The following is a 13,481-nucleotide window of genomic DNA, read 5'->3' on the forward strand; positions in this document are numbered from 1 at the left end:
GGAAAAACAGAAAACACAAAGGCTAGTTTGGATTTCAGAAACTTAAAAACATTTTTCATGACATGATTTTCAGCAGTCCTTTGGAGATTAGGCTCCATCTTAATCCTACCTCAGTGAAAGTAAATTTAACAATGTTCTATTTATTACTGTGGTATTTTTTCAAATCTCACTCTAGTCTACCACCTTTTCTTCTCAATAGCATGACAGATAACGCCTCCCGTGCCAAAGACTCAATTAGAAAAAAATTAGTAGCAAAAAAGGCAAACAAACAAGGATTGATGGTTGTCTCTTATGGGTTATGTCTTCTTTTTGGAATTCTGCAAGTCTAACACCTCTTAGTCAGAATTTCCAACCATTCCAGCCTTGCCAGTAGCCATCAATCACAAGTGAATGAATCATCAGTTCATTCCTTGGGTGTGTTCTTTTGTTTTAGCAGCAATAAATCCAAAAGTCTAACTTGCATAGCTTTATGTTTCTGAAAATAGAAAGAAGCCTTTGTCTTTATGGGTCAAGATTCTCTCTTGATCTTTGTAAAAATGCAAATTCCTGGTAGGAACATTAGAATTCTGATTTAGTGAGATGTAAGCAGTGCCAAAAAATCTGTATTCTTCAAGGTTCTGTTAAGGCCATAATGAAACTAGAATGAAAGAAAACTTCTCTAGCTCCTTACCTCAAGTTTCAGAAAAATGTAGTAAAGACAGACAAAGGGAATACTGTTTCTCAAGCAAATTAAAAGAAAGGAATGATCATGATTAAGTAAGCATGGATATTTAGATAATGCCACCCAAGGAAGAGTCTCACTTTAGCATGAGGTCATTTTGCATATACTTACAAACCTGAAAAGAAGGCTAAAAGTTTAAAGCCTCGGTCGCCATCAGTGAGATGGGGAGAGGAGGGAAGTCTAGCAGGCGAAGGAGACATGATTAAAAAATGTTGGTGCCATGGGCTCTGTTTCTGTTTGCCCTTGATTTTTTACTTCTAGTAAAGTATTGTTAATAGCAGAATTAAAACGTACTGGGTGAGGTTTGATAGACATCAGTTTTGTACTTTCAGCTTTTGCCGGGTTTTCTTGTGGTAATGTGAAAGATGGAGGTGCGGTGAGGGCAGTCCTCACATGAGCACACAGTTAAATAGGAAAGACGTCCATATGCAATGGTTTCTGTTCCCTCTGCCCTATTTGGACAAAATACAACTAACATCACCCTTTCAGGAACAGTACCCAGCATGCATTCTACTTTGCTGGTAAAATGATGCGTGCCAAGACAATCAGTGGTTAAGGATGGGTAATTCCTTCTAGGCAGGAGATGTGGGGAGACTGTTTAACAATGGCATCTGGCAGCCACCTGGCGCTCCAAGAAGCCTTACCTTGGCCTATGCAATCCTCTGCAGGAACAAAATCACTGGGCTGCTAATTGGCATTAATAAGTCAAAAATTAATAAGTGCATATTTAGTGATGAATTAAGTATTGCTTTGTTTCCAGAAAATTCATGCTAAGTATATAATTTGAATAAAATGTTTATGAATCTGTGCTATTCACAAGGTGGAGAAAAGCTTAGTGAGATCACTGATCATGTGAAACCTAGAAGAAATAAATTTGCTAACGAAGCCACAGCATCTGTTTTAAAAGACAGTACTCATTTTAAGAAGACTGTGCTCAAAGGTGACAATTTAACATATGCAACTGTAGAAGGTGAATGCACTTTCTGGAACCTGACTTCATCTAGATTAAAAGACTCTAATAGTTGCACTTCCTTTTCTATTGTAAGTTTTCTTGTGCAAAAACAGAAAGTGAAGCAGTAGCTCATAATGTGTTGACTTCATTACCTGAAGGACTTTCAGTCGGTTAAAAGCTGTCAGTTTATCTCAGTGTCATCTGATGCTGTAAATGGAAAATTAGCTAGCACCAATGATAGGCCATTATTTTCATCCAATTTGTAGAATCAAGGCAGTTTTGAATAGCTCTTCCTGCCAACTGTGAAACATCTGATACTACCATGCTAATTAAAAACTTTAATATTCGAGATAGAATTGTTTTTGTTTTGTCTTGGTATTTTGAATATAAATTTTAGTGGAGTACAGAGTAGTGATAAAAGTAGTGTTCTTTCTAAGTTAAAAAACTGATGGCAGAGAAACTGCTTGAAACCATTTGTGTTAGACATGTAATTAATAATAGTATTCAAATTGTTAGAATTGAAAAAAATTATGTATACAGAGTTACTGTAAATTATCTAGAAAATTGTCTGTTGTGAAGATGACGTTCAGTGCAGAAGGATACATGAACACGACAGTGTGCTCTGCAGCCTGACAGCAGACAGGTTTTAGAAATGTGCGAGCCTTTGAAGAGCAAGGCCAGCCTGTGCCCTGCAGCAGCATGATTGCATTTGGTAGAGTCAGCTAAACTAGGTTACATTTTGTTCCAGACTAGATGGGAATCCTTAGGCAAGTATCAATGAATAGAGTGACAAAACTGCAGCATTGATGCTGTTAGGAAATCTCACTTAGTAAAGACAGAGCTTCTAAACAGGAGGGTATCGGAATTTATCCCTGTGAAAGTAGGGAAGATCTGAACAAATAAAATTTTAAGAGTTCAAACCTCACATGAAACTTAATTTTGAAATCTTATACTTAAGCTCTAGCATATCTTTATTTGTGAGGATTCAAAAAAACCTATTGATGAAGCTTCTGTTTTTAAATGGATAAATTTATGTTATGTACCAAAAAGAAACAAAATAGAAAAAACCTATAATTTGCAGCATATAAACTTGATGAAACAACAAATAATAAAGACAAGTTATTTGATGAGTTTTGTAAAATATATTTCAAGTAAGTTATTCTGAATGGAGGCAAAAATACAAGATTTGTTATAATTATTGGACTTCAAGATTTACATTTTCAGTAAGAAAAAAAGGAAAGAAAATATTTCATTTGCCATATTTTTCTGAGCTTACCAGCTACCTAGTAAAGAGTATTTTCACAATTAAAAATGTTGTACAGACCAGAGTCAGTTGCAAGTCCCAACACTTTTGAATGTATTAATCATAATATGAAACTTTGAATACGAATAAAGGTAATTTTATGGGAAATTTCAAAATAATAAGGCTATATTGGGGAAAAATCTTCAGAAAAATACCATTGGCATGCTATTAGCAATATAAGTGGTTAAAAAACTGATTAAAGTAGTTAATATTTATCAAGAATATTCACTTTGACAGGGGAGGTATAGCTCAGTGGTAGACTGCCTACCTGGTATGCATGAGGTCCTGGGTTCAATTCCCAGTACCTCCATTAAATAAACGAGCAAACAATCAAACCTGTTTACCTCCCCTCATTAAAAAAAAAAGTAATTATTCTGTTTTTTTTTTTAATATTCTAGAATCTAGATAATCATTATGGAGGGTTTTTTTAATTTGCTTTGATCACATGGTTTGTTATTCTTTGAAAGAATTTTATTTTGGGAAATAGTTTTAAATATACTACTACGTAAGTCTGCAATATATTCGAATAAATTCTTGTTTAATAGGGCTGTGTGTGTATGTGTATGCAAACATATGTTTGTGCATGTGTAAATGAGTAAAAGGGAGAGAGAGAGATCTTGTTTGGCCAGTAATTTAGACAGTCACTCTATCAATAAACCATGTATAATCCACTGATAATTATCCTGAAGACAGAAAATTCTTCCACATTCTTTAACACTAATGTGATGTGTCCGATTTTGAAGTGCTGGAAATGAAGTTAAATTTTTTTCATATTTTAAATTCTAAATATATTGACTTAGTAAATACAAGAATTAATGCATTAGTGCTTACAACCACTTACTAAGTGATAATTTTTATTGAAGTACAGTTTCAATGTGTCAATTTCTAGTGTACAGCAACCGATGTCCCAGCCATGCATATACATACGTATATTCATTTTCATATTCTTTTTCATTAAAGGTTATTACAAGATATCGAATATAGTTCCCTATGCTATACAGAAGAAAGTTGTTTTTTTAAGTCTATTTTTATATATAGTGGCTAACATTTGCAAATCTCAAACTCCCAAATTTATCCTTTCCCACCCTCTTTCCCCAGTAACCATAAGATTATTAACTATGTCTGAGAATCTATTTCTGTTTTGTAGATGAGTTCATAGTGTCCTTTTCTTTCTTACATTTTTAGATTCCACATATAAGTGATATCATATGATATTTTTCTTTCTCTTTTTGGATTACTGCTTTTAGACTGATGATCTGTAATTCCATCCATGCTGCTGCAAATGGCATTATTTTACTCTTTTTTATGGCTGAGTAGTATTCCATTGTATAAATATACTGCAGCTTCTTTATCCAGTCATCTGTTGATGGACATTTAGGTTGCCTCCATGTCTTGGCTATTGTAAATAGTGCTGCTATGAACATTGGGGTGCATGTATCTTTTTGAATTAGAGTTCCCTCTGATACATACCCAGGAGTGGGATTGCTGGGTCATATGGTAAGTCTGTTTTTAGTTTTTTGAGGAATCCCCTTACTGTTTTCCATAATGGCTGCACCAAAGTACATTCCCACCAGCAGTGTAGGAGGGTTCCCTTTTCTCCACACCCTCTCCAGCATTTATCGTTTGTGGATTTTTGAATGATGGCCATTCTGACTGGTGTGAGGTGATACCTCATTATAGTTTTGATTTGCATTTCTCTGATGATTAGTGATATTGAGCATTTTTTCATGTGCCTATTGTCCATTTGTATGTGTTCACTGGAGAATTGCTTGTTTAGGAATTGCTGCCCATTTTTGGATTGGCTTGTTTTTTGTTGTTGCTGTTGTTGTCAAAATACCTGATACCTCCAGGGCTTCATCTCAGACTTTAGGAATCTGGGCCTCAGGAGACAGGTTCTAGCTCCTACATATATAAATCACTCCTCAGGGGAATTCTTTTTACCCTAAAGTGTAAAAATGTCTTCTCTAAAGAAAGGGTCATATGTCCTCTAATATTTAGCAAGAGATCTTGTCCTCCTGCACTGTTTTTGGTGTTTCACAAGCTTCCTTTCGTGCTTGTAATCACTTATTCTCAACTGATCTAAAATTTTCTTTTCCACTCTCTGTAAAGAAACTATTCTTTTTCTATTACTTTAAAGTATGAATACTATGCCATATTTTCATCACAACCTAGGACCACATTTAAACTATTAAAAATAACCTTTCCTACAAAGAAATGCCTGAGTTGTTAACACACTTACAGTAAATAATCCATTAACCAAGCCCTCAAAGATGAATTTTGCTTGGTTGTAGAAAATGAGACTATGACCTGCGTTTAGATACTCATGCCAGTTTAGCCACTTACTAGCCATGTGATCCTGAACAGAGATAGAAAGTGGCGGAGTGGGTCTTTAGAACACAAGCCTCAAAACCCAGTCTCGTCATGTATTGTCTTATGTTTTTCACTGAAAAATTGTGAGCATTGGCATAGATTATGTCTTGTAGTCCCTTGTAACTCTAACCTTCCAATGAACAGCTAATCCAAATTACTTACATAGTTTAAAGTAATAAAACTACATTTCTTTTAAAACTATGATCAAATCTGGACTTAGATCAATAATGCATTAATGACATTTTATTTCAGAGAATGTTAATTAGAATCAAGTTGGTGGGGACAGCTTTCTAAAGAAGATAAGTGAGCTGTAAAATTATAATGTGAAAAGTAAAATCTCCTTCATCCATTTAACAATCCTAGAACACTTTACACAGTCTCATTCTTATTTTTCAGACATGCTTCTCTTTTTAATGCCTATTGTCTTGTCTTTGTTCTCCGTGTTTTATTCTGTTCCTTCCATTACTTCTCCCACTCTGATGTTTTCTACTAGTTAAGTTAAAGTAGTTTTACATGAAGTATGGTCTAGTTTACATTCTGTGTGTTTATCATGGCCACCACATGCTGACTTACTAGTTAATAAATTATTTCTTTGGACTTTTTGTTTTTTGGAGCAAAAAAAATCTCAGTTCAATGAATATTTCCTCTGAAATTAAAAAGAAACAACTGCTCACTGCGTAAAGCCCTTGGAAACCTTGGGTACAGGGACTACACAAAGACCTCAGAAAATTCAGGTTATCTTATACAGATAAGTGTGGTCAGACTCCTGGAACACCAGGGAAAGTCCCACAACACAAGAGGAAATTGCTTACAGTATCAGGAAAACATGCAGGTTTAAAATCTATTATTAAATGTGAATGGTAAACATTTATTTAAGGGATTGCTATAACTTTTTTAGAAATCTAACCTATCAGCTTAAAATATGCGACAAGAAATAGCTTTTTTCTGTCCTTACCTCTCTGTCCTGAAACATGAGGCAATGGGCATATAAAAATTAGCTTTATTTGGGTATGCTGATAATTTGAAATTGACTGTCACAACTCCGTATCCCCATGAGTCCCCGGAGAACGTGGAAGATGGGGAAGTGCTGTAGATGTTGCTGATACAGAGGCATTTGCTGCTTGATATTTTATTAGCTGACAAATTCAGCACAGGGTTGAGTTTCCTTCCAGCTCTCTGATGGAATGGAGGCTTTAAAAGTGATAGAAAATGAGATTTTCTATTCATAGGCCTTTGAGAATGAAATAAAAAATCCTAAAGAAATATCAGAATCAGTTGGCATTTTCTGTCTGTGAGGAAGTCATGTAAACCCCTACTTGTAAATCCCTTTAATAATATAGGTCACTTTCCTTGTGGCAGTTTTTACCACTCTCTAGGTCACTCCTCTGATTCCTTAAAGACTTTTGCTGGTGGCTCACTGTTGTCTCCAATACTCTCGTTGTAATTCTCGGCAATTCGGTATCCACTTAAATGCTCTTTCTATTAACCTGGCATCTCAGTTCCTTGATCTCCCTGCCCCAGAGATTGTGCTGTTCTCTTTACATGAGTTGCGTTGTCATTACAGTAACTGTAATTCCACCATAGCTTCACCTCAGACCTGCCACTCACCACTGCGTCTCTCTTTCCAGCTCACTTTCTCTGGTACTCCACAGCCAACATCTGCCCCACTGGGGTCTCCCTTTCCACCTTTCCATGTGCCTCCCTTTCTTACGTATTTACCTACTGTCTTAGATGATTGAATTTCATGGTCAATCATTATAATCACTCTTGTGGTTTTACTAAGTCACAGAAAAGACTAGATCTAACTGCAGGTCTCCTGTATTTCTGTGCTCTTGTAGCTGAATGTGGATAGAGAAAAGTGCCCAATCATGAAACTGGTTTCACCTCTTCGTGATTACATACCTCAAGCAAGCTCTTAACTCTGTCCGGCAATCATGCTGTATGTCCCCAGCCCTATTTACTCTTCCACACACTTTGATGACTGACTGGGTCGTATTCCTCAGACTGTCAACATGCCCTCAGTATTGGCTGATGCCCTTGTTCTTGTTCCCTTTTTTTACTGAGATCGAACAAACAAAAATAGAAGCCATCAAAGAGAACTTCACCTGTCTAACCTACCACCCAAACCTGTTTCTGTCAATGAGCTGCTCATGCTCTTGTAAAGCTAAACTGCCGTGCCTGAGGCCCAGTTCCCATCTGCTTCGGCAATTCTCAGTGTTCCTCTGCTTACAGCATCATTGCTGTCGGCATGCAAAAAATGCTGCATTCCCCCCGGCTTTAAAAAAAAGCTTTAATTTCATCCCTCCTTTGCTCTTAGTAGTCCTACTTGTCTTCATTACTTTACCTCAAATCTCCTTCAAAGAGTTATCCATAATCATTGTTTCTCATTTCTCTCCTTCCACTCTCCCAGGGACATACTCTAGTTGGGAATTTCCTCACTGCTTCACTAAAATTGTTGTTACCAAAGTCAGCCCAATGCCCCTGCTCTTAAGTCCAACGGCCGGTTCAAGGCCATGGCTTTACATGGCTTCCCAGCAGCACTGACACTTATCCCACTGTCCTCCTTCAAATACTTTCTTCCCTCCTTTTACGGGACAATTCCCTCACCTAGTTTTTCTCGGAACTCCTGGACCCCTCTTGCTGGGTTTTCTTATCTCCCCCTCCTCTAATCGTTTCAGCGTGCAGGGTTTGGGACTCAGTCCTGGAGCATCAGTTGTCTACACTCACCCTCTAGGTGTCATCGTTTAATCTCACGGCACTAACACCACCCTAGGCTGAAACCCCCAAGTATGTATCGTTAGCCCATAATTATTCCTCTTATTACAGACCCTTATCCTTTGACATCGCCTCTTCAATCATAGTAAAAGAAAAATAATCTTACCCAGCATTTACTATGTATATGATACTATTCCTAGTATTTGACGTGTTTTAACTCATGTAATCTTCAGAATAACCTTATGAGGTCGATAGTACCGCTCTTGCTTTTCAGCTAGGAAACTGAGTGAGCGATTAAGCAATTTACATGAGTCCATGTGACCAGTAGTGGCACTGTCAGGACTTGAACCTGAGCATCCTGGTTCTAGAATCCGTATTGTTATCCCCTATAACTATGCTATGCTGGCTGTCAGGTTGGACAGTTAAAAGGCGTCCTTCAGGTATGGATAACTATGCTCCTGTTGGGTGTGACCCCGTGTCTTTCCCAGTCCTTTGCATCTTGGTCGTGAGCATTTCTCAGTGCTCAGGCCAGAAATTGTAGAATTATCAAAGGCTCTTTTTCTCTCATTCCCTACCCAACAAATCTCCAGCAAAATATGTTGGATGACCCTCAGAATATATTCAGAACTTCATTGCTTCTCACATCCCTTCCACCTGCCACCACTTTGGTTTAAGTCATTACCATTTCTTCTTCTTACAGTATCCTCCTAATTTGTCTCCCTAACCTGCTTCTTCTTAGTCTCTTCTCACTGTGCCATCAGAATGACCTTGCTTCAGACTCATAAGATCGCCCATCCATTTATACCACTGATGTCTCTGTTGCTGACTCCCAGCTTTTACTTCGGTCTTGAAGCTGGGCAAGTACAGGCCTCGCAGGCCTGCGTGGTGCAGCCCAACATCAAGTCTTAACCCCTTACTGCAAACCTGAGACTATGTCTAAAGAGCTGCCAAGGTGAGAGGTCCAGTCATACAAACAGTGTTAGTTTGCTAGGGTTCCCTGTTGGGAATCGGCCTGAGAGGTCCTAGTGGGTAGTTAGCCTCAACTCCCCCCCCCTTAGAGTGTAGGGGAAAGACCAGGAAATCAGTGCTGGCCAGGAGAGCTCTTTTCTGCCTCTTCTGTTTCAACCATGACTAAGCTCTGGACTTCAGGAGAGAGCGATGTGATCACATTACCAGGAGGAGGGGAATAAAAGTTACTTCAGTTCTTAGTCACCCCCCAAAAATGTATTTCTAGCCTGGAGACAGAGAGCGTGATATAAACAGAAGATTTTATTAGCAAAGTAAAAAGGTAGTAAAATATAGTGCACCCCTGAGAATTGGGGGCGGGACAATCCAAGAGAGGAAAAATGGCACCGCTCCTTTGTGTTTCCCGTTCTCATATCCTGGCTTTGGGGGCGTTTTCACGATTGATTGATTCACAGCTCAGGCCCTTTGAGTGCTCAGGCTGACTGACAGCTCAGTTCCTTGTGCTCAGGAACGCTATCTCTTTTCTACATTGTGTTTTTAACAGAGAAACCTGCGGGAGGGGGCTCAAGCTGCAATGTTAATTACATTAAGATGAGCATTGGGTCAGGTTAAGCCAGATCCTTTACTGTGCAGCCGCAGCGGTCGATCCTAGCCAGCTTCTTTGCTGGCCCTCATTTAGGAAGAGGAAGAGTTTCTGGAGCCCCCATCCCGAGCGCAAGCATACTGTTATTTTATTGGTTGCACCCTGCCCCTTCCTCTCCCTTTGCCTGGTGCTCATTTCTATCTAGCTGCCTAACAATCAGAGTAAAGAAATTCCAAGACCAAACCCCCAATACCCCCTTACACAACACACACACACTTACTTCTCACCTGCAGCAGTCCAAATTGGGAGGGAGGCGGGCACAGGAGAGGAGAACCTCTGATAAAGTTGTTTTTCGGACATAGATGTTGGCATGTTAACTTTTGAACTGAGAGTATTTTTATGACTAAGACAACTAAAGGAGTTACACATTCAAAGGGAACTCAGCTAAATGATGGGTGCTGCTCAAGATGTCATTCAAGAGCAAAGAAACGGTTGGCTTTACAGAAAGAATGGGTGCGGGGTAGAGAAGATTAAAGGAGTTGTTTCCTTTTGTTGTCTGTGAGTCCTGCCTTTTTGGAGTGCTGGCCCAAAGTCCACTGAGTGTAAACAGGGGAGAGTATCTCTTCATCAAAATTATCTGAAAACTACAGGATGCAATCCATATGCTTTATGTGGGATAAAACAGATACTTGAATTTTCTAAGTATACATCATTTATAATAACTCTTATTTTAAAAAAATAAAATTTGAAGAAAATTATAAAAGTTTTCTAACCTGGAGTCTCTTGAGACTTCTGGAGGATGGTATGATACGATTATTTATTTATTTACTATTTACTTTTTAAAAGTAAGACAATGACTTCCTAGAACCCACTTCTGCAGCTAGCAGTGTGGGAAAGGTGAATAGGTCTACTGTAATTTTTCTCTATTTCAGCGCTTTTGAAAGGCACAAAAGGAAATAAGGCCAATCCAGAAATTCATTATTTCTCTCCAATTTTTCCTTTTCCCATATGAGCAGAGCCTGGACGTGTACAGACACATCGGGGAACGTTTCCACTGTGTGGGAGAAACATCTGCAGACTATGCCTTAGACCACCAGAAGTGGAGAGACAGAAGCATGTGGGGGCGGAGGCAGCAGACACTAAAAGAAAAACTGGGAGTTAGGCCCAATCACCCAACTGAATGGCCTAACCTTTAGTTTACCTTTTCCCTTGTATAAGAAATCTAAGAGCAGTAACATTCATGTGAAAAACATTTTTAAAATATGGCGGTAAAATAGAGTTCATAGCACCCCCTTCCTTTTTTTTTTTTTTTTTTTTTTTGCTGTGAGTATGGAAAATGATAGCATTCTCCTTTGCCCATCACCCCCTGTAGAGCCTAAGCTGGGTGGTTTTCGTGGGTTTCTTCCTCCTGGTCCTTTGCAGCCATTCATTAAGATGGGTAAGGAAAACTCCAGGAGCTGCAGGTCTCTCTAACCAGAGGGAAGCACAGTGAAGACAAAGGTGAATTCTGAGTCAATTCCTTGTAAAAAAAAAAAAAAATCAAGCGCAAAAGGAGCTTTGAAAATGCAAATGATTATCATCAGAAAGTAATATGCGACTACCGAAGAAACGCTGCAAAGAGTAATGTGGTCTAGGCAAACAACCCCACAGTCTGCATTCAATCACTACTGACCAAAAATGCTTGCAAAGGTCCTTTGTATTGTTGGGAACCAAATGCTTTCTGGAATTCATGAAGCCAGTTTTACCAAGTGGCAAATTACCAACAGAGTATTACAGAAAAATAACCAGCCCCAGAGCTGATTTTTCCAAACAAAAAGGGGACTCTCCAACTGTAATGGCCAAGGTATTGAGAGTGACAAGAATATTGATATACATACCTGTAAGTGCTCACAGATGAGTTTGATGGGTTGGTTGGTTTTAGTCCACAGCATGTGGGACTGGACATCTTGCCCATTAAATAACTTGTGTATGCGGACAATTAAAAATCGGTATACAGGGTTATGAAAATTACAAGGGGCAGAGCTGTACTTAGACGGGACAGGAAGAACACATACCACAAACTTTGGGAAACTGCTTAATTAATTTTGATTCTAGGCCAATTTAAGTGCAGTGGTATTGAAATTCTATTAACCTTATTCTCATAAAAAACAAGACGCATATTCTTTATACATTATGGTTTTCACTCTTCATCTTTGGTTAAGAGCCTTAGTGAACAGGCTCTTGGGCTCTAATCTTCAAAAAGAAAGTTCTAGCCCTGGCCACGATTAAATTTCAGACACATCATCTGCCTTCACCCCTCACTGTTCACACCTGCGCACATGGGCGGGGCAGCCTTCTTGGGGTGCAGACTGGCAGTCATAAGGCGGAAGCCCCGCTGTCTTTCATGAAAGAACTGCTTATCCTAGAGCTGTGGATCGTATGGGGCCAGAGTGTGTGGTTTGGGAGATGTCAGGCATACTCACAAATCCTACCTAGGCCTCATTCATTCACCTACCAGAAACAGAAAAATATTCATAAGAAGCCTTTTCAGCAAAATGCCAAAAAGTTAGGATGAAGTTGAGACCAATGGGTTTACTGCCAAAAAAAAAAAAAAAAAAAAAAGCAAGGAAACAGAAAGACCTTAGCTTTTCTAATTTAAATGCATCGTACCTTTTAGTTTACGTTTATTTTTCTGAAAGGAGTCTGATAAAATTAGTTAAAAATCAACAAAGGGGTGCACTGAAGATTAACAGTGAATACGATGATGACTTCTTTGGAGGCATTTTTAAAGATAATAAAGTAAGTTGTACTATAATATGAATATAAAAGAAATGCTTTAATGAATTTTAATCTTACAGAATTTTTTTTTGACTTTATACTCTGGAGAATTTTTAAAAGAGTAGAATATAGAAACTCCTTTTTTGAACAGAAAAATCTTTTTGAATTAACACTGGAATTTGAAACTAAAGAGAAATTAGGTCTTATATAGAGAGGAAAACAAGCATGTAAGAAAACAAAGAAAGAAGGGAAATAGGGACTATCCAGAAGGCACTTGGATGTTTCCTTGGTATTTCTTCTACTTTAAGTACCATAATTCCTGCCTGCACTAAGGACATGAATCCCCTCCCCTACAAAACAAACTATAACCATTTTGTGCTTTAAAACTACCGTCTCTCGTTGGATCACTTAGACTGGCTATAGCAATCCGGGGTACACGAAACCAGAAAGAAGGGGAAAGAATCCTCTCCTCTGTAGTGAAGGCAGTTACATTCAAGCACTAGACTAGCTCTTTTCTTTTTTGATACTGACATCTATTGGAAAACAGGAGAATATGTGTGTGTTTGTTTTCTGAAGGCAAATAGAAATGGATTGATTAAATTTGAAACCCCAATTTATATTGAAAATTAAGAATGTATAAGAGTAATCCTTTTTAATGACATCATCCTCTAATTGTCTGAAAACACACTTATATGAGTTTTTAAAATTATAGACTTCTTTTAAAGCAGTAGTTGTGATTGCAAATATAATTGCCTGTTTAAAACTCATGCACTCTAGGTAATATGCTCATGATTCAAAAGAACAATTGAGCGTCTTGTAGTGAAAGAAAAGAGCTAAGTTTGACTTAAGTTCAGGTGTACTGTCTCAGGCTCTAAAGAGAAGATTTTTTTCTATCATGCGTCAATGACACATAAAAAAAAGATTTTCTAAAACAATTTAATTGATACAATATGTGAATATCCTTTCTTAAAAATATTTGAGGAATATTTTACCTAGGCTTTTCCAAAATTGTTTGTCACTTGGGCAAAAACACATGGCCAATAAAACATGTTACTATGTAACTGCTACTCAAACCTCTCTTCAGTCAAGTCCATCCGGATGTATTAGGCCTACC

General features: G+C 38.1%; 1 non-coding gene across 1 annotated transcript; it reads left to right on the forward strand.

Annotated features, from left to right (window-relative positions):
• The first annotated feature begins 3,214 nt into the window (after positions 1 to 3,214).
• Positions 3,215 to 3,286, forward strand: TRNAT-GGU (transfer RNA threonine (anticodon GGU)). Its single transcript has one exon. It is a non-coding gene; the product is annotated as a tRNA-Thr (tRNA).
• The last annotated feature ends 10,195 nt before the right edge of the window (positions 3,287 to 13,481 follow it).

Source organism: Vicugna pacos, chromosome 7 (assembly GCF_048564905.1).
Source record: "Vicugna pacos chromosome 7, VicPac4, whole genome shotgun sequence".
NCBI lineage: Eukaryota > Metazoa > Chordata > Mammalia > Artiodactyla > Camelidae > Vicugna > Vicugna pacos.